Raw genomic sequence first — 27,530 nt, 5'->3', positions numbered from 1 at the left:
CCATACAGCCTGTGCCAGCTGCTAGAGGACTGGCACAGCTGTGCCAGGAGCTCGTGGAGACCTAGTGGGACGGTGAGACTTCTGAGAGCAGAAGCCAGTGCCCTCGCCAGCTCTTTGCCAGGCAGGCAGAAAAGAGCTGCCAGAATCAGCCAGGTAAGCCTAATTATTCCTCCCCGAACACTCACCCAAGGTTGGGAGGGCTGGAAGTGGAGGGTGTACTTTTTCTCTAAAGCCTGTCCTTAATCTAAATGTTGTGTAATTCGGTAAAGGAACAATTAAGGAATAAAAATTTCCAGAAAGTCATTCAGTGAAAGTCCCTTCTCCCTCTTACATCATGGGTGTTTCAACAGGTAGGATGGTCTATGAGAAATTTTAATCAGAAGAGGCCACACCTTCAAGTAAGCCACTCTTTAAATTCTTTTCCAGGCAAACTCATTACTCTGTAAATAAACCTGTAGTTGCATTTACATAAAAGTATTTAGTATGTTAGCATCTCCTCTGAAGATTGGGGCAAAAGAAAATAGATGGGATCTCTTTCTGTCAGTTAGGGTTGTGTTCATCTGCATGCTACAGAAAGCTAGGTTTTGGTGGCTTAAACAGACGAGGAGTTTGTTTTTCTCTCATAACAATAAAGTCAGAGGTAGGTAATTGCAGAAGCTAATTGAGAGGCTCAACAATGTCAAGGCTGACACTTCTGGGGTCCTCTTGGTTGGCATTTCTCTTGTGGTTCATGGCAGTTCAGCCACATGAGTGTTCAAGGCAGGAAGAGGGTATAGCCAGAAGAGGTACATGAGATGCAGCTGTCTCTTTCTCAGGACAATAAAAGCATTAAAGAAACCCCTTGCTCTGACTCAGCATACCTCTGACCGTTGACCTACACCTGGGCACATGGTCACCCCTTAACTTTAATGGAAGTTGAGAAAATGAGTCATTTCTCCTTCCAGCCTTTGCAGAGAAGATTGGCAGGAGAGAAGGGGATTGGAAATTACTTCAGGGTTGTCAAGTATCTATGTCTGCCTTACTACCACTCAGGCTCATTAAATTAGAGCCTCGCATTAGGATCAGTCAAGGGAGCTTTAAAGATCCAGATGCCCAGACCACATCCCAGACCGATTCCATCCAGGTCTGTGGGAGTGAGACCTAGTGGGACCCAGGCAGCAGTATTTTTGCAGATCAGTTCAGAATGCAAAGTTGAGAACAGCTGATGTAGCTGACTCTCCAGGACCTTTTGGAATAACTTCTTCAGGTAATATTTATTTATTTATTCAGAAGTCTCTACTGAGTGTCCCCTATGTTTATGGATACAGGAGAATCCATACAGGGAATGGATTTATGCTTTATGCTTTTTGATTACTTCCAGTACCTCTGATAGTAACCATACTATCATACTTTACAATGAAAAGAAAGCACTTTCTGTTTTAAACTCTATAGCACAGGGACTTCCCTCACAGTCTAGTGGTTAAGACTTCACCTTCCAATGCAGGGGGTGTGGGTTGGATCCCAGGTCAGGGAGCTCAGATCGCACATGCCTTGTGGCCAAAAAACCAAAACATAAAAGAAAAACAGTATTGTAACAGATTCAATAAATCTTTTTAAATGGTCCACATTTAAAAAAATAATCTTAAAAAAATAAATTTTAGAATAAGACTATGGGACAGTATTATTTCAGTTTAAAATCCAAAGAAGCCTGATAGTCGAGAAGGTGAAGGGAGTTGCTGCAAGTCTCTCAGCTTTGAGCTGGTGTGTGGTGGATAGCTGAGGTGTCAGTGGAAAAGAAGTTTTCAGTCTTTACATTCAGTGCTCTGTCCACTGGAGGAAAAACCCACATATATTCTATAGCTGAGTGATCATGCAAACTGAAACACCTTTTGCAAATGTGCCCAAAGTGAGGGGTACAGGAATATGGCATATGTTGATTGACCGATTAGTATCTAAAAACTGATTTCTTAGTGCTGTATTGCATGCAGTCACACAATAGATCTTTCTGACAAGACTCTTCACCAGGTACTGTTATCTCTACATTACTTTCAGGGAAACTAGAGGCTTAGTTACGTGTCTAAAGTCATAAGGTTAGTAGGAAGAGGAGATAAGATTCCAATCCTTGCATCTGGTTCCAAACCTGTGCTTTTAAGCTCTGAGCTGCCTTGTGTGGTTGAGCAGGTTTTTCACTGCATAAAGGGGCCCGGCTGGGAGGGCAAGTGGGAGCTGAAATTCAGTTCCAGCTTAGTTCACCAAGCCTCCACCCTAGCATGGGGCTGTGTGTTCTCACGGGAATTACATGTTTCTGTAACTCCTGTGCAGATAACCTGTAGACTATATGTGTTCCAGTCTTAATCAGTATTTATTGCCTTTTCTCAACACAGCTTCACTTCACTTATTCGTTTGACTGTGTTAGTGGTTCAGTGGTAGAATTCTCGCCTGCCATTCATTTGTCTGGTCACTCATTCACAAATATCTATAGAAGGTCTTCAGTGCGGGGCAGTCTCTAGGAGACACTGACCAATACACACTTCAGGCCTTCCCTGCCCATATGTGTGCATATTCCTCATTAGAATTTATTCACACCAAGGGTGTGATTCCGGGAATTTAAAAATAATTTTTCTTTTTAACTGAAGCAATTATCTAGAAATTAGATAGTTCAAAAAAAATTATGAAATGCTCTAATCTGCCAGCCTGCCCACCCCTACCCTACCAGCTCTATCAAAGGTTCCTTTCTGGTTTTATTCTTGCTGATTCACCAAATATCCTGTGCCTTGAAAATGCTATCAAGCTGTCCACCGTGGTCCTCTTTGGCCAAGGGAGACAAATGAGGTTGAATTAGAATACATAGTTCCGGCTTCTCTCATGTAGGTAAAGTCTCAGAAACTTTAGCATACTGAGTTTTACTGCAACATTCTCTCTGTCCTTTTCTTTGCCTCATTTTTCCTCTCTCTTTTTCTCTATCACTGCTATGCCCTTTGTACCTGGCATGATGTCTGAAACACAGTAGGCATTTAATAAATACTTTTGAATGAACGAAGGAAGGGATATCAGTTATGGCTACTATTTACATGTTGTTGTTGTTCAGTCACTCAGTTGTGTCCAATTCTTTGTGATCCCTTGGACTGAAGCACTCCAGGCCTCCCTTTCCCTCCTCATCTCCTGGAGTTTGCCCAAGTTCATGTTCATTGCATCAGTGATGCCATCCAGCCATCTCATCTTCTGACACCCTCTTCTCCTTCTGCTCTCAATCTTTCCCAGCATCAGGGACTTTTCCAATGAATCGTCTGTTTGCATCAGATGACCAGAATACTAGAGCTTCAGCCTCGCATCAGTCCTTCCAGTGGATATTCAGGGTTGATCTCCCTTAAGATTGACTGGTTTGATCTCCTTGCTGTCCAAGGGACTTTCAGGAGTCTTCTCCAGCACCACAGTTTGAAGGCATCGATTCTTTGGTGTTCTGACTTGGCAGTTTTGAAAGTGCTTTTCACTTAATGTCATCCAGTCTTAGTAACAAACTATGGAATTAATATTGTTAATATTGAATCATATATATACATATATATGAATCATCACACACACATACATATGGAAAGTGAAAGTATTAGTCAGTCGTGTCTGACTCTTTGTGACCCTATGAAGTGTAGCCCACCAGGCTTCTCTGTCCATGGGATTTTCCAGGCAAGAATACTGCAATGGGTTGCCATTCCCTTCTCCAGGGAATTTTCCCGATCCAGGGTTCAAACCCAGGCCTCCTGCAATGCAGGCAGATTGTTTACCATCTGAACCACCAGGGGAATTGTGTTTAAATGACATAAAATAACCTACTCAGATGGTGGACAAGTACCTGAAGCCACCCTTCTCTGAAAACAACTAAATATACTGAATAAAATCTTAAGATAGCTTTTTATAGTTTTTCCACACTTTTGCAAGAAAGTAAGGACTACTCCAGCCTAGAACTAGATGAAGGTAGGAGCCCGGTTACCACCGTGAGGACATTTTCTTGGTCAAACTGAGCATCAATTTTTTAAAGTTTCCTGGAGTTTGAAGTTTGGAAGACAAAGTTCAGGTAGAGAATATAATAGAAGACCCTCACGAAATCTGGGGCTCTGTGGGGCTATATCCATAGTACAAGGGTAAATTAAAAATAAAACTAAGAGGCCCTCGTTTCACTCAGGGACCTCAAGGAAAATTGTGTCAACCTTGGCAATGAACTAAAGGGAGAAAATATTCCTTAAAAATTGATAATCATAAGCCATTACCTAGGTGGCCTAAAATATCTCAAGCTGATAAATTTCTTTAATGTTTTCCACAATTGGTAATGTCTCCATTCACTGACAGAAGCAAACACAAATATCTTTTTAAGAAATACCACATCCATCTTAGGCCTTAAAGAATTTTCACATTCTAAGGGAAATTAGCTTTTGATAATAAAAATCCTTAAACATACAAAAAAATGAGACACCATTTGCAACAGCCAGCAGAAACAACAGATAACAAAATAAGACCTTAAAAACCTTAGGTTTTGGAAAGGTCAACCACAGAATATAGACTACTATGTTTTATAAAGTGGAGTAAAATATGAGTAAGGAGCACTCAAATTAGTAGAAAGAATTCCTAGAAATGAAGAATATGATAATATCCTAGTGACCATTTAATGTTATAACATTGATGTGTTTTATGACATTTCTGTTTTAAAAGCCTTAATCTGTGTAAACAATTCTGTTGATATATTTGCATAAGGCAGTTCTATTTCTCTTTTCTTAGCATTTCTATGTGAATATCAATTTATACACAGCCATGGTACTCTGAGTTTTAGGGACCAGTCACAGTGAGGACTGATGCATATTTCTATTTAATGACGTGATAGTATTATCTAAGGTGATTCAGCATATGAATCTTTATTCACTGCTAGGTGGTTATAATAATACCACCTTTGTAGAGTTGCTCTGAGTGTATTGATGAGCAGGTTGCCTATTGGAGTCTCAGACTGACTGTACCAACCACGTATAAACAGTGTGACCTTGAACAATGTTTTCGTTCTCTCTGAGCCTTGATTTCCTTATTTGCAAAAAGAGGTTACTTACAGTACATATGTCATAATGTTGTCGAGGGAGAAAACGAGATCATGCAAGTGCTTTGCACTTAGCTGGCCCAAATCGATGTTGCTTGTGACTGTGAGTATATAGTGTATATAGTCTGGTACATAGGAGGAAATCCATAAATACTTTTCTATTAAGTAGTATTATTCTTAACCAGAAGTTATTTGAATTTATTTTGTTAAGAATGGCATCTGTTCATTTTAAGCTGAAAAGTAGCCTACAGTTTAACTATTCTGTCCCCTCACTTTACAGGCAAAAAAATTCTAGAAATGTGGAGTTTGTATCAGAGGTAGTCTCCCTGGCCTCTGGGTTTGTGCAGATGGTAATGAAGGAGAGAAAAATATGAGCACTTTAAACATTGGTGGGTGAATCAATCCTTTATTCTTCTGTAATAAAAAGACACATTAGTGTTTCAACGGACTTTTTTTTTGCTCACAGAGCAGGACTGTCAGTGGGTCTGGCCAGAATTGCTGGAAACAGGGAGTTTGGAGGGGATGCTGAAGGTGGGAGCAGTCGTCTCCTGGGACTAAGAGTGGAAACAGACTGGGTGTGAAGCCAGTCAGCAGAAGAACTGGCAAAGCCAGCACTGAGAAAAGGTTAAACTGAGAAAGAAGAAGTTTATGAGCGACTGAGAAAAGGGAGGTGGAAGTGAAAGGGAGAGGGGCTGGAGGGGGAGAAAAAGTAGAGGAAAAGGAGAGGTTTCAATGTTTTGTATTAGAAGAATAGAATATTGGTGGCTGATTTATTAATGTGACTTTTGAGATCATCTCATTTTCACTCTTTTCTAGAGTTGTGTATATAGTTGTTTTGAGTTTGAATGGATGATGAAATATGTCCCCAAAGCAGTATGGAATATTCCCCCAGTCAAGAAACCAATTTAAGTCTTTTAAAAAATCGCATAACTCTTTGATGAAAAAGATGTCTGTTCTGTGTAAGGGATATTGGTGCCTTCAGAAAACGGTTTCTGATGCTTTCTCTTTTTAAGTATCATTGAGACAGTTTACAAGGCTAAAAGCTCTGAGTGTATTGCTAAGGTAGTTGAGAACTTGATGTAACTAATTAAGTCCCCTAGAAATTAGCTCTGCCAGATGCTCTTATCGGCAATAACTGCTTGGGGAATCAGGAAAGTTGAGACAAAAATGAATAAAGAGGAAAGTTAGCTATTTGTAGAGAAATAGAAAAGAAGGCTTATGTGCTCTTGGTGTCACATGAAAAGAAAGGAAGAGTAGGCTTTGAGCACTGAATTCATTGCAAGAGCCTGTATGAGGTGCCTGGAATATCTGTTAGTGATACAGAAAGAGAATATATGGATGTTAGCAAAGCCTAGAGGGCTATTTGGATCTGAGAAAACTCAGACGTTTTTAACAAATTGCTGAGAGGAAATTTTGATACCAAGCTTAGCAATTCAGATAAGGTGATTTAAAAGGCTAAGAATGAGTGAAAAAGGTACTTGGTTGTGACTTAGATGTTCATTTCTTGAACACTTGCTCTAAGATGTAATCCTTGAGATTACCAACTCAAACATAGCTATTGGTGGCCACGGAAGACAATTCTATTTCTACTTAGAGTTTTCATTCTGAAGAATTTTATGCTAGAAGATGAGGAAATATATTATTAGGAGGCTACAAGTTAGCTGTTTTTGATGTATCAATGGTGGGAAAATAAGTTGGTAAAGAGACCTAATAAAGTCTATAAAGAGAAAGATGTTAGTAGAGACCTACTTCTGAATGGCAGGTGAAGCCCCAGGTTTTTGGTTTTGAATCCGGTGGCCACAGCAGGGCCGCCACTTGGTGGCAGCATACTTAAAATATGCCTACTAGATTTTGAGTTGGGGTGATGAATAAAGTTCTTTTAAAAGTTGAAACTATGAAATAAAGCTTATGAAGTGACAAGAAAGTTACAGCAATAGTGCTTGAATGGCTTAAACCCAGCCAAGAAAACATAAAGTATCTCTTATGCTACTAAGAATGAACAGAGAGTGGAAGAGATTTTTTTTTTTTCTTCTAACCTCTGTCTAATTCTTTAAATTGTGTCTATTTATTTTGGGTTTCTGCCTCAGATTTTTCGTTATGTACGTCTGTAGCCCCCATATTTGAGTTATTTTTAAAAAGTTGTCACTTTCCTTCCCTTTTGGGGGAGTAGAGAAAAAAAAACAAAACTTGAGTTATGATTAATTAACCTTTTGTAGATCAGAGAAATTATTCTCTTGTTTGGCTCTTTGATCACTGGATCACAGAACTTAAGTGAGGGAAAAATATGGATATTTACTCAACTGTACTCTAGAGAGGAAGACAATTTCAATGTCAGAGATGTTTTTTGTTTGGTAGCTTGTTTTTGTTTCTTCTTAATATGAAAATTTGTGAGTTAAACTAAATGAACTACTGGCTTGTTTTGGGCTTAGCTCAATGAAGATTTTGTTGTTTTGGATTTGTCCAGTTCAGTGATATGAGAAAATATGTAAGATCAATACTGACTGAACCAAGGTATGGCACTGGGTCTAAACTTTGGGCAAAAAATATATTTCAGTTGATGAAATCACTGATAATGTTGACATTTGTGTTTGCTCATTTTACACTAGTTTTCTGTACCTAGTTTGGTAGATTTTAAGTTCTTCATAGAAATAACAAGTGTTGATAATATGAATATAGAGATATAGACATGTTTAATTTATGATATCTTGAAGTAAATTTTTAAATTTTTGCTTGTATTTATTGGAACATACTCAGCACGTCTCAGTCTTTTTCTGCACTTCATAATACGATGATTTGTAATCCTAGTGTTAATGAGCTCTTCCGGCCCCTTCTCTCTCTTCCACATGAAAACCCGGGGACACAGTGTCCATGCCTGGCGCATTGGCAGCCACTTTCTTTCTTCAGGTGGCAACAGGGTCAGGTGGATGAATTCTGTCCACAAATCAAGCATGGAATTATTATCTAGAGCTAATAGTTAATAATTTGTCATGTTATCAGAACCTAGAGTAGCTTCTAAATGAGTATCACACAGTGAAGCAAAAACCTGAAGAGTCCCTGTCTGGTCATCTTCTGAGGTTAATAAGCCATTGTGCCTTAGTGACCGGTGTCCTATAAAATAGAGGGGGGATATTGTTTAAAGCCAGTGAGGTCACTGGCCTCTTCTGCATTTTGAGAAGGGAGGCATACTTCCAATCAGTGGGGTCAGGAGTACTGAGACTATGTCTCCCCGCAGCCAGTCCTAACGGGAGCTGGACGGCATGGAGCCTGGAGCAGATGCTGCGGGGGACACAGATGCTTTGGGTGTTGCCGGAGTCCAGCCCCAGGGGTGGAGACACTAAGAGAGGGAAATTTTCTGCAAAAATGGAAGACTTTCTTTTTTTCTAAGCAATAAGAGACCAGGGAGACTGGGAGGAAAGCGGGGAGTCATGCAGCCTGACCTGAGGTTTACTGACAGAGTGACCAAAAAAACCATCCAAGAGAAATAGGGATCTAATATTAAAATATACAGTATTTGCAGTGCTGTCCTGTAAGCATCCCACATCACTGCAGATCTTCAGTAAAATCTCCACCGAGTACATACTCTTTGGGGGAGAGTTTTCTTTTTCTTTTTTTTTTTTAGTTTTGTGGCAGTCAGCAACAGTGCTGAGTTTGCTACCAGGGTTGATATAAAGCATGGAGAAAGGACAGCTGTGGAGGCAGGGCTGCTGTGACATTGAGGATGATTGCTTCGTAGGAGCTGGCACTCAGATCAGAAGTGGCAGTGTAAACCCCAGGGAATGTGCAGCCATCTGGGGAAAGACGAGAAATGGAAATCCTGAGCCTCCAGTTAAGACAAAGAGAGAGAGAGAGAGTTTCCACCAGTACATGCCTGTTAGGAGAGGGCCCTCACTGTCCTTGCTTCCCGTTAGGTACCACAGACCAAGAGAAAAAGAGTAACACTCGGGCCTTTCCCTGAAGAAACCATGAACCAAAATGGGAGAATCAATTTAACACATGCAATATGGTAACGATATTTCTTCATATTTTCTGACATGGTAAAAATAGAAAGTGCTGCAGTGGAAGCAACTTGGGAAAAAAACTTAAGTTGGTATCAATATCTTTGTAGCCTTCTTTTAAATAGAATTAGAGTCAGCCAAATGATGGAAAACTTTGTTCAGCACTACAAGTGAAGTTTCACATCTCTGTAGGACATGCCTATTTCCCCATGCTTCCTTAACAATCTAGAAAAGAACATGTGGAATTATCAATAGCTTCCCACTGAGGGTTGATGACTCAGAGCAACTGCCATCTGATACCAACCCAATAATGATACAAAAAGTTAATGTTTGCTTGAAGCTTGATTATCTGAGCATGTTGCAATTACTAGTGTATTTAATTCCCACAAAAATACCTGTGAAGTAGGCACCACTGTTTCCCCATTGGGCAGATGAGGAAACTCAAAAAGGTTAAGCGGACTGTCCGAGGTCACATAGTCAGTTGACAACTAAAATCTGTTGGTCAGCTGCCAGGGGCGGAGCTGGCGTCAGCCCGTTAGTTGGTCAGTGTCACTGTTTCTTAATGGAGGTGGCACAGCCCTCCAAAGGACATTTGGAGTTTTGTGGGAGCACCTTGTGGCTGTCACAGTGATCAGTGGGCAGGAGCAGCAATGCTGGGACAGCCTTATGCTGTAGAGAACTGGTCCCTATCCTGTGTGCCTTATAAATATCCCATGGATGTTCATGTGGGTAAAACAGTTGCACATGACTAACCAACAAACTGTATTTCTCTACATCGGGAGCTTTTGTGTTCTCAGCCGTTTGCTCAGAAGAGGCAAGCATCCGACAGTGTCCTCATGCCTTCCAAGGCAGTTATGTCCTAGCAGTTACACACAGAAATACATATTTATTTTTATATAAAGTACCCATCTTTTGGGCTTCCCTGATAGCTTAGTTGGTAAAGAATCCTCCTGCAGTGCAGGAGACCCCGGCTCAATTCCTGGGTTAGGAAGATCCGCTAGAGAAGGGATAGGCTACTCACTCCAGTATTCTTGAGGTTCCCTTGTGGCTCAGCTGGTAAAGAATCCACCTGCAATGCGGGAGAACTGGGTTCAGTCCCTGGGTTGGGAAGATCCCCTAGAGAAGGAAAAGTTACCCATTCCAGTATTCTGGCCTGGAGAATTCTGTGGACTGTATAGTCCATGGGGTCACAAAGAGTCAGACGGGACTTTCACTGGGACTTTCACTTTCACCCATCTTTAACTTCTCTTTTACATTACAGCTAGGACATTATATTTAAAATTTTGAATTAAATTTATAGGTAGATTATTTATCATAAGTTATATTTTAGGGGAAGAAAGTTGTTTCAAAATTTTCTTTGTAAGAAAAGGGTCACGTGGATGTGAGAGATCAAACTAATTGTGGCCATTGAGGTTACCGGTCTCGGATAAGAAGTTGTAAACTGATGGCTCACAAGCCAAATTTAGCCCACAGACATGTTGGGCATGAGCCACAGAATATGGAGAAAGAGGTTCAAATGTGTTGCCAACATTTAGAACTAGATGTTTCAGAAACCTCCATTTCTGACTTCTATTGGAAATTCTGATAGTCTAGCAAATCAAGGACCTGTTCGGTCAATGCAGACCCAACCCCCTTTAGATGTACATCAGCTCTCCCAATCGGCAGGGTCCTGACTCAGCGAACTGGACTCCTTAAGCTTCTTTGTGGAGCATTGTGATTCTTGGCCACAGGGTGACTCATTTGGTAAACATGACCATGCTGTGTGTTCCCCTGTTTGTTCTCCACGTTGTAAAGTGAAAGTGTTAGTCGCTCAGTCATGTCCGACTCTTTGCAACCCCTTGGCCTGTGGCCCATCAGGCTCCTTTGCCCATGGAATTCTCTTAGGCAAGAATACTGGCATGGGTTGCCATTCCCTTCTCCAGGGGATCTTCCTGACCCAGGGATCGAACCCGGGTCTCCCTCATTGTGGGCAGATTATTTACCACCTGAGCCAAGTTGTACTGAAAAACTAGACCCCAGCTTCCTTTATCTGCAATGCCAGTGTTCCATCCAGAGAAGGCAATGGCACCCCACTCCAGTACTCTTGCCTGGAAAATCCCATGGACGGAGGAGCCTGGTGGGCTGCAGTCCATGGGGTCGCTAAGAGTCAGATATGACTGACCGACTTCACTTTCACTTTTCACTTTCATGCATTGGAGAAGAAAAAGGCAACCCACTCCAGTGTTCTTGCCTGGAGAATCCCAGGGATGGGGGAGCCTGGTGGGCTGCCGTCTATGGGGTCGCACAGAGTCAGACACAACTGACGTGACTTAGCAGCAGCAGCAGCAGCAGCAGTTTTCCATCACAAGGCTCCACAACCCTTAATCCACTCAACTCCACTCAGGTGTGTGTGTGCAGGTGTTACTGCCCACTGAGATGTGGCCTCAGACTTGTGTTTTAGGAGAAAAAGACCAAACTGTCCATGCTTCCTGAGTCACCCTCCTCCCAGAGCCCCATAGTTAGTACATTTTATAACCACCTGTTCCTCTTGCTTGTCATTTTAATTTGGTGTTTGGATCTTGAAGTGAATGTTAACAGAGAGAGAAGCCTCATAGCTGAGAACCCTTTTTTAAACACCGGGCAAACACTGCAGAGAAAGGGAACACAAGACACACCTAAAATCACCTGCCACAGTTTCGTCCTGCGCAGGCTTCAGTTACTGCATTTTCTACCTCTAGAGAATGAAGAAATAATCTAAAAAATGAATGAAGAAATAATCTAAAATAATCTAGAAGAAATTAGGAATGCCACATGACTTCAATGAAACTAAATGGATTTTGAAATCAAATGCATGGAGTATAATAAGAGGCTCTGAATGTGTGTGAAGTGAATGGTGAGACACATTATTATCGTGTTCTATTTTTGAACCCCCAAACTGGTCTTTGGCATCTCTGTGATGTTTTGTTCTCTCAGCGGGAGGCCTAGTTGGGGTCAGTCTCTCCACCTGTTGGAATCCTGCCCGAATCATCGAACAGGCTTGGGTAGATGTTCCCCTCCCGGCTAAGGAGAGGCCTGCTTGGTGTTGTAATCAGCATCCCCCGCTTCACTAATAATAGTCCAGTGTCTTAGTCACCCTGTGAGTACACACTGCACCCTGCTCGAAAATGCAGGAGTGGGGGAAGCATACGGTTAAGGTAAAGGTAAAACCCCACTTCAGTAAATGCTTTTTCAGCTCTTGTGTCCATGGGACAGTTCTCACTGATCTAGCCAGTCAAATAAATTGTCAGTAGTAGCAAGCAAGCAAACTATGTCTTCTCATCACCTGGACCAACTCAGGACTCGTAGAAAATAGATACATTGTGTGAAAGGAATGAATGAGTACTTGAATTTTGGTGGAGTCTAATCTACTCACTATAAGAATACATCTTCATTTACTTCATTTACACCTTCATTTACTCACTCATTCATTCACCCATCCAACAAATATCTGCCAGGCATCTACTGCATGCCAGGCGTGTTCTAGTTGCTGGGGATCTAGTGGTGGATAAGGCAGTGTTCATGCCTTCACAGAGCAGCAGTTTAGGGAGACAGACAATAGACCAGGAAGCAGATATGCAAGACAAATGCAGATAGGGAGAGATGCTTCAAGGAAAATAAAAAAGGCTGATGGGAGTGAGTGAGTGGGGCTGAGGCTAACTCAGATTGGGTGGTCAGGGAAGGCTGCACAGGTGAGATTTGATAAGATTTGAACAAAAAGGAGGAGCCAGGGGCACAAATATCTGGGGATGCAGTGGTCCAGGGAGGGGCAACAGCAAGAGTCTTAAGGTAGAAGAGAGTTTAATGTGTTCAGGAAACCTAAAGAAAGCCTGTGGATCAGGAAGAGTGGGATAAAATGCAATGTGAGAGGCAAAGAGAGCCCTGGGAAGAGTCAGTCATATAAACTGCTGTCAGAAGCCAGAGGAGGGCTCCAAGCAGGGAATATTATGATGAAACTACTCTTTCCTAAGATGAGCTTGGATGTAAATAGATAAGTAAATTTTTTATAAAGCATTTAAAAAATATTTTATAAAGTATTTTTAAAATATTTATTTCTTTGACTGTGCCGAGTTTTAGTTCTGGCACACGAGATCTTCAGCCTTCATTGCAGCATGTGGGAATCCTTAGTTGAAGCATGTGAGATCTGGTTCCCTCACCAGGAATAGAACCCAGGCTTTGTTTTCATGCAATGGAATATGCTACCCTAGAGAAAACAAACTTTAGATCCCTACTTGTAATGATATGGATGAATCTCAAAAACATAATGATGGGTGAAAGAAGTAAGTCACGGAAGAACACGCATTATTCTATTTATGTCAAGCTCAGAAGCAGACAAAGCTAACCATAAACTGGGGGGAGCACTTTGGGTTCTCTAAAACAAAAAATAGATATCTTCTTTTAGTACATCCATTTGTGTGTGTTAGTCACTCAGTGGTGTCTGACTCTTGGCGACTCCCTGGACTGTAGCCCATCAGGTTCCTTTGTCCATGGAATTCTCCAAGCAAGAATACTGGAGTGGGTTGCCATTTCCTTCTCCAATATCCATGTACACAAATGCAAAGAAAAAGAATTGAACTGATAAAAAACTGAAACTTATGCCAGTGGGTACCCCATATGAGAGAACTAGAATGAGATGGGAGGAGAGGAGATAGCCTCAGTTCAGTTCAGTCACTCGGTCGTGTCTGACTCTTTGCGACCCCATGAATCGCAGCATGCCAGGCCTCCCTGTCCATCACCAGCTCCCGGAGTTCACTCAGACTCACGGCTACTGAGTCAGTGATGCCATCCAGCCATCTCATCCTCTGTCGTCCCCTTCTCCTCCTGGCCCCAATCCCTCCCAGCATCAGGGTCTTTTCCAATGAGTCAACTCTTCGCATGAGGTGGCCAAAGTATTGAAGTTTCAGCTTCAGCATCAGTCCTTCCAATGAACACCCAGGACTGGTCTCCTTTAGGATGGACTGGTTGGATCTCCTTGCAGTCCAAGGGACTCTCCAAGAGTCTTCTCCAGCACCACAGTTCAAAAGCATCAATTCTTCATCGCTCAGCTTTCTTCACAGTCCAACTCTCACATCCATACATGATCACTGGAAAAACCATAGCCTTGACTAGACAGACCTTTGTTGGCAAAGTAATATCTCTGCTTTTTAATGTGCTATCTAGGTCAGTCATAACTTTCCTTCCAAGGAGTAAGCGTCTTTTAATTTCATGGCTGCAATCACCATCTGCAGTGATTTCAGAGCCCAAAAAAATAAAGTCTGACACTGTTTCCACTGTTTCCCCATCTATTTGCCATGAAGTGATGGGACCAGATGCCCCGATCTTAGTTTTCTGAATGTTGAGCTTTAAGCCAACTTTTTCACTCTTCTCTTTCAGGGGTATCTAAAACTTTATCTATAATTTTTGAGTTTTTTTTTAAATTGATTTTTATGGGAGTACAGTTGATTTACAATTTTGTGTTAGTTTCTACCGTACCGCAAAGTGTATCAGTTATACACATTACATGTTCCCACTCTTTTTTAGATTCTTTTCCCATATAGGTCATTACATAGTATTGAGTAGAATTATCTGTGCTATACAGTAGGTCCTTTCTAATTTTTGAATTTTGCATTAACAGTGCTGGTGTTAGTTTCCTGTGACTGTTGCAATGAATTACCACAAACTTGGTGGCTTAGAATAGCACATATTTTTTCTCGCATAGTTCTGGGGACCAGAAGCCTGAAATCAGTTTCACTGGGCTGAGAGCAAGATGTGGGCAGAGCTGTGTCTCTAAGGAGAATCAGTCCTTTGTGTTCCCCAGCGCCCTGTGCTCACCGGCATTCCTCGGCTTATGTGTGCGTCCCTCCAGTCTCTGCCTCCACAGTCGGATTGCCTTTCCCATTTCTGTGTGCATCTCATCTCCCTCTGCTCTTCTAAGGACAGTTGGGATGGTATTTAAATCATTCAGGCTCATCTCCTCATCTCAAGACTGTTAGTCACATCTACGAGGACCATTTCTCTAAATAAGGTCACATTTACAACCCCAGGGTTAAGAGAGGATATATTTGGGAATCATATTAAGCCTTCCATAGTGCATTCACATACCTGTTGTATAATTAAAAAAACAAAAACAAAAAACTCTTTGAAGAGTGTAGAAAACAATGTCTTTGGTTGCTGTGTGAAGACCAAGTAGGAAGTAATTAGATTCATGCTGGTGAGAGCGACTGTAACCTGGACTGGGGAGGTGGCCGTGGTGATGAGATGAGTGGAAGGAGTTGAGATGCAATCTGGAGATAGTTTTTAGGAGTGACTGGTGGGTCAGATGCAGAAGAAGACAGACAAAGGAAAAAATAAGGATGACATATGTCTGTTTCTTGAGAAGCTGAGATGGGTAACAGGTGTCAGGGGAGCAGGATTAGAAGGACATTGGGAAACGGGCTATAGCATAATTGTACTACAATGAATATATTTTCCACCCTTTGTGAAATGATTAAAATTATTGAGGCAAGAGTGTTTAGTGTTTTACTAAATTGATTTCTCACTGTGGGTTATCACGGTCTGGGAAAGAGATGTGGGGAGATCACAAGGAAGGCGAAATTGGTAGATGGTTTGTGGAGCTCCTGGCTCCTTCATCAGATTGAGTGACACAAGGAAGGATCATGGACAATGAGGGCAGAGGCAAACAGGCCGGCCTTAGATTCTGTGGTCTGTGGGTGGGGATCCCTGCACCTGACCTCTGATACCTGCTCTCCACAGTGACTGGAGCTACTGTTTCAGAGCTTCTGACTGTGGGCATGATGCTAGACAAACAGATATTCTACTTGCATCTTCTCACCTTCCTTCCAGGTGGCAGCACACTATATGTATAAAACGTTTTATTTTGCAAATTCTTTACTGCTGCCTAGCCTGACAGGGGCTTTGGAGTCAGTCAGATACAGGTTTAGGCTGGTGGCCATCTCTGCCACTTCCCATGTAACCCTGGGCTGGTTGACCCAGTCTCTCCAGGATTGCTTTTCCCAGCAGGATTGTTATGAAGGTCAGACTGTGTGCTGTGTAAATGACTGATATTACTGTTAACAGCTCAGCTTCATAGCCTTCAGATCTCTCCCTGTAGTTTTTATTTGGAATTGCTGAAATATAGTATTTTCAACTTTGCTGGTGGCTCAGATGGCAAGGAGTCTGCCTGCAATGCAGGAGACCCAGGTTCGTTCCCTGGGTTGGGAATATCCCCTGGAGGAGGGCACGGCAACCCACTCCAGTATTCTTGCCTGGAGAATTCTGTGAGCAGAGGAGCCTGAATACTTCCTGCATGATGAAAACAACTCCCAAACAATTCAGGTACCTTTTTTTCTTCACCCAAGGCAAAGGCTGCCTTTGAAGGTTGCTTATAAACGAACAATTGTAATTTTCTCTCTTTCAATATTTTCTGTTCTAATGGTTTTCTTTTTTAAATTCTGTTCAGATATACTCAGCTGCAGTTATCTTGGAAATTACTGCAAAACAACCCAAGTTCTGCAGATCCTGAGGCAAAAACGGGGATAATTACTGAGGGGGGTTATCAGGAACCGTGATATCATCACCTAATTGTTCCCTAGGATTCCTTAACACTGACTCTGCAAACAAGTCAGCAGAGAGCCTGTGAAATTCATCCGCTTTGAGCTCTCTGTTTCTAAAGCTAAATAATGTCCTGATCATCTCTTTGCCCTGCATCCTCTTCCCCCAAATTTTATTGAAAGAAAGGAAACTCTGGTTCTTGCACAGATTCAGATAAATTTAATCAAACTTTATGTATTTTCTCACCTCCTCCCAGGTCTATTTTTAGAGCTGTATGTATTGGGCACAGGGAGTCAAATGCCAGGCACGGTGTTTGATGTTGACAGGTCCCTAAGACTGGCAGCAATGCCTCTCCTGGGGTCCTACTTCTCAATAAGACAAACATCTGGAAGCTTTATTGATATGTCTTCAGCCAGGGCAAGTGGGTGGTAGAGGAGAAAGTAACCATCCTTTTTCTGTTTGAAAATATTTAGCTCGAGTGATGTGAAGATTTCAGTAGATCTGTGACAAGATCAAAGGCCATAAATTATTTAACAGTGGTTCTACTTTTGTGGAATTATTTAAAGTATCATAATTGCAGTTCAGCTTCCCAGCCTTCATTTTCGAGTCTGGAATTCTGTTGGGAGCTATCATAATCACTGAAGAGGATAATATTACAGGCTGGGTATAAAAATATCTTTTTAATGACTAGCAAATTAGTGAAATGTCTTGACCTGAGTGGAGACCAAATAGAAGACGATGTTTTTATGAAGGGGGGAAAAGACTAAATTGTAGCCACATTGTTATTCTTGTTGAATTCTCTGATCCTTAAAATGTCAGTTGATTAGATAAAATTTCTAACACGGTGCATCAGTATAAGTGAGGAAGGGTCGTGTGGCATACAGAGGTGCCTTGGAGCTTATATAGTTTCAGTTTTAATTTTAGTATCACAGTCTGAAAGTCAGCCTAGGCGATTCATTACATTGATCCCATCTGAACAGCTTTGAGGACTCTTCTCACTTGACCAGGACAGTAGGACCAGGGCTCATAAATAAACAAAAGCTTTCTAGGGCACTGGGCAGATGGGTACCTTTATAATTTTTACTCAGTAAATCAAATAATGGCTTGCTACATGTATTTTCTGGCTTCCCTGGTAGCTCAGTAGTAAAGAATCTGCCTGCAATGCAGGATACGCAGGTTTGATTCCTGGGTTGGAAAGATCCTCTGGAAAGATCCTCCAGTAAAGATCTTTCCAGTAATCCACTCCAGTATTCTTGCTTGGGAAATCCCATGCACAGAGGAGCCTGGCGGGCTACAGTCCATGGGGTCACAAAGAGTTGAACACAACTGAATGCCTGACACACATGTATTTTCCAGTTGTTATAACTTTTCTAACATTTTTAATGTTAAGGAGTTATAAATTGAACTGTGTGAATTTATTTTTCAAAATAACAGGTATTCCATTCACAGCAAAGGCCAAATTTATAACCTTACAGGTTTAGAGTTTTGAACCAAAAATTTGAAATTCTTGTGGTGTCAAAACTATTTGCAAAAGTAGTTGAGATTCTAAAGAGATGGCTCTTGATATTGATTAACTCTCTCTGAACCAGGGTCTTAGTAAATTAATTTTTAACTAATCAGCCACAGATGTACTGTGGTTCCCTTGGATTACACATATGTTCAGAGTAAAGGGTCAAAAACACCTAATTAACTCACGCATTTGAAGTTATATTGACTCTGTACTTTTTTTTATTAGAAATAATTAATACACAAAATGTGTCTCACGTTCATTGGGCCAAGGACAACCAAGTAAGAATCTATTGTACAGTGTGTAAAATACTGTCCACATCATCTTTTATCCCACTGTGCATATGCTTTGTGCAAATTTATTCAAGGAAGATACTCTGTTCTGAAGGCTGAAACATTTTGTTAAATTTGCCCCAAATGGTCTGACACTGTTGTACAAACAGAAAGTGTTCATTTCAGGGGGCTTCACTTAGAGCTGCCTAGCCTTCGGGCGCCCTGGCTGAGGATGAAGAGCTATGCTTGCCTACCTTCTCTGTTTCCCTGTCACTCTCTTCCTTGCTTAGCAGCAACTCCTCCCTTAGCAACAGAGGACCCCAGGAATCCCTGGGCAGGTGGGTCTTATTGATCCCACAGGCAGAGTCAATCAATCATGGTCACACCCACGTGGGTGGGGTGATCACAGGCTCTCAGGAGAGGCGGTCCTGGGAGTTCATCAGTTCATTCAGTCCATTTAACCTAGCTCAAAAAGATTATCCAGAAGCTCTGAGAAAGCCTTGGGTGACTCATTCTCCAAGAAGGGCTTGGTTTTCCTCCCTCTTCCATTCTACAACAGTAGCTCTGTACTAAAACATCTTAACCCACATTATCTCAATTAATCCCTCTGTTTACATATATCAGTTGGTTAATGGAGCCCAGACTTAGAAGGAGGCCTTTGATTCTAAGTTTAACTTCCCATTCTGCTCTGCTGTCTCTTAATAATAAGTTCTAAATCCGTAGCAACTAGTATCTGGAGGGTGCCTCCCAGTTCAGGGACACTTTCTCACAGAGAACCTGATGGGTGTGACTAACCCTGACCAGAGCCCCAGAAGGCAGGGCTATTGAATCCATTTCACAGATTCAGATTTTGAGGCTTGAGAGGTTATGATCACCCAGCCATGAGGTGAAGTTAGGATGTGAACTCAGCTTATTCTTATGACTGTGGCAAAACCTATTTTCTTTTCATGTTTGTATAGATTTCTCGATGCCTAACCCAAAGCTTATCCACCATCATTGTTTATTCTTGTCCTTTCTTCTCCAGGTTCAAAACATGTTCAGGAGAGAGGAGGTTTGGGGGCTAAGCATACACCATTGTTCATTTACTACTTTCATTTGCTATATATTTAACTATGTGTATCGATTTGTATATGTCAATTAAATACATTGCATATGTAAAATGAGTTAATACATTTATTTAGTCTATACTTAGAATCATGCCTGTTGCATAATACACACAACAGATGTTAGTTATTTTCGTTCATTTATACATTCATCATGTATTGATTCTTGCTCTGGGTCCATCACTGAGAAGTCTCTGCTAGGGAAAGTAAAGTAAATATTATTCATCACCTTCTGCTACTCTAAGATTCCACCTCTCTCTCTCATCTCCTTGATCATTATCTTTATGGGGTCAGGGACATACCTGTATCATTCACCTTTGTATCTCCAGTGCCTTGCACAAGGCCTGATCCATTTTAAGTACAGAAAAAAATACTCATTTGAACAAATAAATGAATACTTGGATACCGGAGAGTTGACAACTTACTTTTTCAATCATCTCAACCTAGAAATCAAATCATTCCATTCAGATTGGGTTCTCATGATTATTTTTCTTTGTTTTCCTGGCTGTCTGAATGGTACCTGTTCACACTCTATTTAGTGGACCTCTCTTTCCTTCTGTGCCATGGACATGTATTCCTCCTAGGCAGTTTCCAGGGAGTTGGTCTCCAGGCCCAGGTCCCTAGAGATCCTGACAGTCATAGGAAACCCTGGTGGGACCATGTATAATTGAGGCTTAGCGGAGTTTACTCAGGGTTGGGGAGGCCTGGCGGGAGTGGTCTGTTTGCAGGTTTCAGCCACTTCCTGAATAGAAGGCCCTCCCAGAGGCTCCCAGTCCTGAAATGTGAACTCTATTCCAGAACTCTCCCCACAGCTCATTCTGCAGTTCCAGGCCAACTCCCACCACCTCTGGGACTTCTCAGTGTGCTCTCTCAGGAATGGTCACTGTGCTCTGGCTGTCTTGTGAGGGGGAGATAGGGTAGGATGTGAAACTCAGAGGTATCTCTAAAAGCTTTGGCATATTTAGCAACTATTCCCTCCAAAGAAACTCAGCACCCAATAGTGAAGGGACAAAGGCCACAGCTGCCTAATGGTTGGAAAGCCTGGGGTCCACCTCCAGCGTGTGTCCTCCTCTGTGGGCCGCAGTCCTCACCGGTGGGGCTCCCACTCACTTTATCATGCACTGCTGCAGAAATGCACAGCATAGAGATGACAAAGGCAGCGCCCAGGGGTTCCTCGGAGGGTAGCCTGCAGCTGTGAGCATGGTTTAAGCCAGTTGTCAGGTCACATGGCGCAGAGAGGAAAGTGGCCACATTGACTCAGTCCTGAGAGGAGCTCAGGGAACACACTCTAGCCTCATTGTCATCGGACCTGCAACTTTTGAGCACCGACTGCATGCCATGCCTTTTACATATTAAGATACCATTTCAGTTAAATGTTTTTGCCTGTTCTGTGGAAGTTGAAATTGAGAAGCTTTCCCTCCTATGTACTTTATTTTTTTTTAGATAAGTCAATTAAACCTTGGTAAGGTTAAATATTTCCCCTGCATAAAATAAAGAAGACGCGGGAGCTGAACCCAGTTTTGGTGCCAAAGCCTATGTTCTGAACCACTTTAGCCTTCCACCTGATTTAAATGCAGCTCCACACTGGAGCACCACTATGCAGAGCAGGTGTCTTTGTAGCTTTCTTATTCTCCCATGTCTTTCTTCTGAAAAACACTGATATTGGACCATGTGGCCAGAGTTGTACAAACTTTGATACGTGGTAGAAAGGAGTTGTCCTGTCTTATGTTCTCTCTGGGTCTGCTTCCAAACAGTTCCCTGTAGAAACTCTCATTATGCAGATAGGAAACAAAGTCAATCTATTCCTCCCATCCAGTACCCCCAACTTCCAAAGATTAACATATAAGCGTGAGAGCAGGAACATAGCACACCTGTTTCTTTGGATTACAAGTACAAAATGAACTTGAAATTCCAAGTGGAAACTGAGTGAATTCCAACACCAGGTTTAACATAAATGATGTCCAGATTGGGTTGTGCTATTCTTGCCAATCAGAAACTGGATTTCAGCTGTCTTCTCATGGGCTAGCCGTTTTGCCATCACAGTGACAGCTTACTGTCTATGTCTCAAAACTCTGGAAAAAATTAGAAAGGATTCAATTTTGGTTTCTTTGAGAAAGAAAACTGATTAGAGTTGATCTGACTAGAAAATGGTCATTCAGCCAGGAAATAATGTCAGATTGAAGCCACGATCTCTTTTGCAGTTGGTTTAGCTTTCAGCTACTGTAAATGGAAGGAACAGTTTGTTCAGGAAATTTTGTTTCTATCAGGAAAATACAAGAGCACAAGAATTCTGAAAATGTCTAGAGATGACCTGAGATTCCTTCTCAAGGGTTAGATGGCAAAGTTAGAAATTAGGGACAGTGGGAGTCTTCAGAGTCAGCCATGGCTCCAGAGCTTAGTTTTGTTACATGCTACCTGTAGAATATTAGGTAAGTTACTGAAATTCTCTGAATTTCAGTTTCTTAATCTGCAAAATGGGAGGTGATAACTACTCTGTAGGGTTATGATGAGGATTAAATGACATAACAATGTGAGACTCTTGAACTAAAGTTATACAGTCAAGTAATGTTAGTTCTTTCTTCCCATTCCTTTTCCATCTCTCTCTGTTAGAGGACAGCCCTTCCAGAATGTATTAGTTTGCTAGGGCAATTGTAAAATGTTCTGGAGGCTAGAAGTCTGAAATTGAGTTGCTAATAGGGTTGGTTTCTTCTAGGCTATGAGGAAGGTTCACACATCTCCCCTAGTTTTCTGACAATCCTTGGCATTCCTTGACTTGAGGAAGCAGAAGCATCACCCCAATTCTGCCTTCAGCTTCACATGGCATTCTCCCTGTGTATCTATCTCCAAATTGTCCCTTTTAATTAGGGCCCACCCAGATGACCTCATTGTAACTAGATAACCTCTGTAAAGATTCTATCCTTAAATAAGGTAACGTTCTGAGGTACTGGGAGTTAGAACTCAGCATGTTGGGGAAAATCCTGCAATAACAGTGGGAAGTAAGTTTCTAGTGAGCTTAAAGGGCCAAGTCTCATTCCTACAGTATTAAGGCTGACTTTGCACACACTTTGAGATGGGGCAGCCAGAATGAGTATCGCTTGTACAGCTTAAAAAAAAAAGCTTGAATAGGAAGTTTTAACTCCAGATAGCAAAGAAGATAAAAAAATTGGTTTTGATGTCAATTTGTGATTGACATCATATAGCCTCTTCTGATTCAGTCATAAAATCACGACATATTTTAAAAAATATTAACTTGAAAAATTTTTTAATTTATTATTACTTCTTTCCTTGTGGCTGTGCTGGATCTGTGTCACTGTGTGGACTTTCCTCTAGGTGTGGCAGCGAGGACTACGCCCTGGTTGCGATGTATGGACTTCTTATTGCGGTGGTTTCTCTTGTTGTGGAGCATGGGCTCTACAGCACATGGGCTGCAGCAGTCGTGGCTCCTGGGCTTTAGAGCACAGGCTTAGCAGTGGTGGCACATGGACTTAGTTGCTCCGTGGCTTGCGGGACCTTCCCAAATGAGGGATTGAACCCATGTCTCCTGCATTGGCAGGCAGATTCTTTACTACTGAGCTTACCAGAGAAGCCCATTGGCATTTTTATAGTTGATATTTTTAAATTTCTCACCATGCAACAGGAACATTTTTGTTACCATTTTTGATTGGCAAAATAACTTGTAAGGGAACTTTTATGAGTAAGGAAACTGAGACACAAACAGGTTAATGTGGGTTGTGGGTCCTCTGACTTCAAATGATATTTCTCGTATTACAGTTACCCACACTGAGAGGCTTTCCTTGGGTGAGAGTCCAGAGGAAACATGGTCATACACAGTAGCACTGGAGTTTAGCAGGCACCTCTTTTGACAAAAAGCATGAGGCCTTTTGCATGTGGCAATATGTGCTCAGTCGCTCAGTTGTGTCCATTTCTTTGAGACCCTCTGGACTGTAGCCCTCCAGGCTACTCTGTCCATGGGATTTTTCAGGCAAGAATACTGAAGTGGGTTGCAATTTCCTCCTTTAGGGGTTCTTTCCCATTCAGGTATCAAACCTGAATTTTGGGGGTCTCCTGCATTGCCGGCAGATTATTTACCACTGAGCCATGGAGGAAGCCCCTCTGTGGCAATATAGACTATTCCAATTGCAACCAAGCCAATCTTATTCATGGTTTGTCTACACAGTAGCTCAATTGGCAGAAACACAGGAGTGTTGGTTACTCTGATTACAGTGACTTTCAAGACCGTGACTGATCCGCTTAGACCAAAACTTCAGCCAACAATAGTTCTGGAAACTTGTACTGCCGTGGCAAATGTAGAAGTAGTCACAGTCCAAAACTGCATTCATTGCACGTACGTTTTATTATTGGAACCTGCACGGACTGGTGGTTTTGACTTTCCATAGCTACTATTTTACCTAAGTCAAGCGTTCTAGGCTGCTGTGGAGGGAAACCATTCCTTGAGGGCCTTCAAATCATGGCTTACTCTCTGAATAAGATTATCAGTGGCAGGCTTGGTAGGAACCCTTTAGAATTCTAACTGATGTGGTGGAAAAAGAGACCTCTCATGTTCTAACTAATTGGTGGGCAGTGTTGCTGGGGAGCACTCTTCTGTAGTTACATTCTAGAGCTTTCTGGATTTCTCCATTGTTTTTAGGCTTAAACAGGAAATTTTCTTGAGAAGGCTTTATCCTTGAAGCAGAATGCTAAAGTAATTGTCAACTAAAGTTTGAGAAACTGTATCATGTAGGACCACCATGTTCAATCTAGTTCACCTTGTCAGTATCCTTTGATGAAAAGAGAAGAGGTATCAGACATAATCAAATAGACCCAAAGTCATGTTTCCCTTTCTTAGATTTCAAGTTTCAGTGGGAACAAATGGCCTTAAAATTGGCTAAAGCCACAAAACTTTTTGTTATTTACTTCCCAAACATGGCAGTTTGGTGTTTTGTGTCATAGTTATGGCTCTAGAGCAAATCCTCAGAGATTGGACAAAGGTACCAGGTGTAGAGGGCATCATGGAAAGTGTCGTCGGTGCCACACAGACTCTTGCTGTTTCTCCTCTCCTTAACTCAGTCTCAGACTTAAGCTGACATTCCTGGCCACACGGGGTCTATGTGGCAGCTGCAAAGTCGAGATGTCCAGCTGTATCCTGTACGTCAGACAGACGTGTGAGTCTGGACAGGGCATTTGGTGTGGAGTTGTTGCTCCTCATCTTCCTTTGAGTTGGTCATGAGTGGGTATGTTAGGTCTTTCCAATCTGTTTCTTTCATATCCAGAAAGATACAATAGAGAAAAGTAAAATAAATTGTTGTTCAAACCATGAACATTGTCTATTGAAATCATGGTCACGGGTGAAAAGCAGTAACTTTCCCCAAATTATCGAGTGTGTGAATGAGAAAAACAGCAATTAAATGATTGGGAGAACTGAAATGTAACTAATAAACATGATGTGAACCATAAAGGAAAATATGGGTAGTAAATATGAATGTTTTGGGTAGATTAGTGATTTTAAAACTTTATGAACTAAGCTGAAGGCTTGAACTTCAGTCCATGTAAATAAAGGACAGCCATGGCTTTAGAAATCAGAGTCTTCAAAAGGATGAAAATGTTTTCAGTATTGAGGGTCTAAGGGCACTTATTCACCAGATTTCACTGCCATTGCAATTTGGATTTTATATGCAGCTAATAAGAGGGTATTTTCCATGTGTTGATTATTTATACAACACTTAACCTAGATGCCTTTTTATAAAATATTTTTGAAATATTTATTGTCTGTCCATATCCCTATCATCTACATTAAAATCTTTTGTCTTTAAACAAGGCATCATTAGTAACAACAAAAAAGCCAGAACATAGGTTATGACTTACAGCTGCACTATATAATATGGTAACTACTATAAGTAATGTGACTATTTAGACTAAAATTCAATAAAATTAAAATTTTAGTTCAATTGTATTAGCATAGATGTAGAACCTTTCTATCGTTGCAGAAAATTCTGTTGGATATACAAAATTTCTTTTGGATCTGCCTTTCTTTGGTAGCTAGCATTTTTAAAAGCTTGCTGCTCAGTCCAAGCGATAGTAGAAAAAAAAAATCTTTATTGTCAACAGGAAAACACCAGATAGCTTTTGTGTGTGGGGAAATGATTCTGCATTGTGACTCAACGTTTAAATGGTATGGGAGTAACTGACTTGTAGCAATCTGTGCTGATATTGAGAACTAGCGTCTATGAATCTAATATATGGTCCTCGTTACCTTAAAGTAAGCTTCCCAGGTGGCGCTGGTGATAAAGAACCCTGCTGCTAATGCAGGGGACCTAAGAGATGTGAGTTCCATCCCTGGGTCAGGAAGATACCCTGGAGGAGAGCAAGGCAATTCACTCCAGTGTTCTTGCCTAGAGAATCCCATAGACAGAGGAGCCTGATGGACTACTGTCTATAGGCTAGCAAAGAGTCTGAAGCGACTTAGCATGCATACATGCACCTTAAGGCAGAAGTTAGGGAGCTTTTCCCTAAAGGAAATAGTAAGGTTTTATGGGGCTATACTATCCCTGTTGCAACTACTTAGTTCTGCCATTGGTGTGGAAAGCAACTATTAAATAATAAACAGAGCTGCTTTTGACAAATACAAGCATGGGGATAGTTTGTCCACACCTATCTTAGAATACACTTAATATTTTCTCATGTCTCAAAAGATGATAAAAATGCAATTAATTTATTGTCTTGAGAATAACCATTTTTTTGTGTGTGCTAATTCTGACTATAGTGCTGTAATTAAAATGTAGATCTGTTTTAAACTTTGAAATGTAGAGCTTCCTTTGGGATCTGCCAAGATAAATACATACTGTTAGCCTCCCTACACTGTCTGTCTTTGACATTAGATAAATTGTGTGATTTTAGTTGTGTGTGTGTCTTAGAATGCTAACCTCTGGGAAGCAAGACTTAAAAAAATTGGTCTTGGAGAATGTGCATGGGTATTTTGCTGAAATTTTTTTGTTTGTTTGGTTTTTGTTTTTATTTCTATAGTTATATCAAGGCCTATGTGACATGAAGATGATACTTAGGGTGGTAAGACAAATCGTACTCTGAGATGCTTTTGAAAGAGATGGATTACTAACCTAAAACAGACATGTCTAACCATCATTAGATGGTTCTGCAAGTCATTCCAGCAGGCCCAGCCTAGAACCTGCTCCTTCAGCCCATCCATTGATTTTGAAAGCACCTGATTCTCTGTGTTAAATAAGTCTTTTCCTACTTAAATTATCTTAAGTTTCTGTTTTCTACACTGAATCCTGACTGATACAGTAGTGTATATAATTTTTATAAATTCTGAAATGTGTCTAAATTAGCAATCTTTTTTGAAGATTGTATCACTGCATGAGCTCCAACTCCATGTATCTGAATCCTAGGTTTGCCTTTTCCTCATCCTCTTGGAAGTGTCTTAATGGTAATCGTCCACTTCCTAGATGGGGATGTCTTCACTGAAGGATGGGAGCCTGAATGCCAGTCCACCCCTGATGGAGTCGGGAACCATTACATGCTTTGCATTCCAGCCTTGGACTAGATACAAATGATGAAACTAAATACTGAAGTCATGTGCTACAAGGCTGCCATTAAAACTGGAGGAAACCACAATTTGTTTGAAGCAAGCACTTATCAATCTTCAGTAACGTGTATGCAGTACAGTCCCATGGCATAATTATGCAGTAAGCTTCAAAGCCTTTGCTATGTTTGCAAAATGCATTAAAGAGACAACTCATCACCTGACTTTCATGTTTTCAAATTAGATTGTTTCTGTACACTGGGATCCAGCCAGCTCATATGGGTCTTTCCTTTGATCTGCTTAACATTTCTTGAAATGCCATCTTGACCCTCTTATTCAGATCCCTGAAAGAGGGGAGGTTTGCAATGTACTCCTTGTGGTTTGTCCAGAAAGGATTCCCAGCCTGAGCATTTATGTGATATTCACAGTGCATCCCTGATAGCTTTTCTTTTTTTAATTGTGATTCAGTGGAATGCCAACCAGAAGTTTAAAAAAAAATTACAAAGCATAGAGCTTTA

At 41.3% G+C, this 27,530-nt stretch overlaps 1 long non-coding RNA gene across 1 annotated transcript; it reads left to right on the top strand.

Annotated features, from left to right (window-relative positions):
* Positions 1-982: 982 nt before the first annotated feature.
* On the top strand, positions 983-27,236 carry LOC147363007 (uncharacterized). Its single transcript, XR_015136688.1, has 2 exons — positions 983-1,246; positions 26,936-27,236. It is a non-coding gene; the product is annotated as an uncharacterized LOC147363007 (long non-coding RNA).
* Positions 27,237-27,530: the final 294 nt, after the last annotated feature.

Source organism: Bos grunniens, chromosome 11 (genome assembly GCF_055505025.1).
Source record: "Bos grunniens cultivar Pamir isolate PY7600 chromosome 11, Bosgru_T2T1.0, whole genome shotgun sequence".
NCBI lineage: Eukaryota > Metazoa > Chordata > Mammalia > Artiodactyla > Bovidae > Bos > Bos grunniens.
The sequence above is the reverse complement of the archived record's forward strand: the minus strand, read 5'-3'. Positions and strand labels throughout refer to the sequence as shown.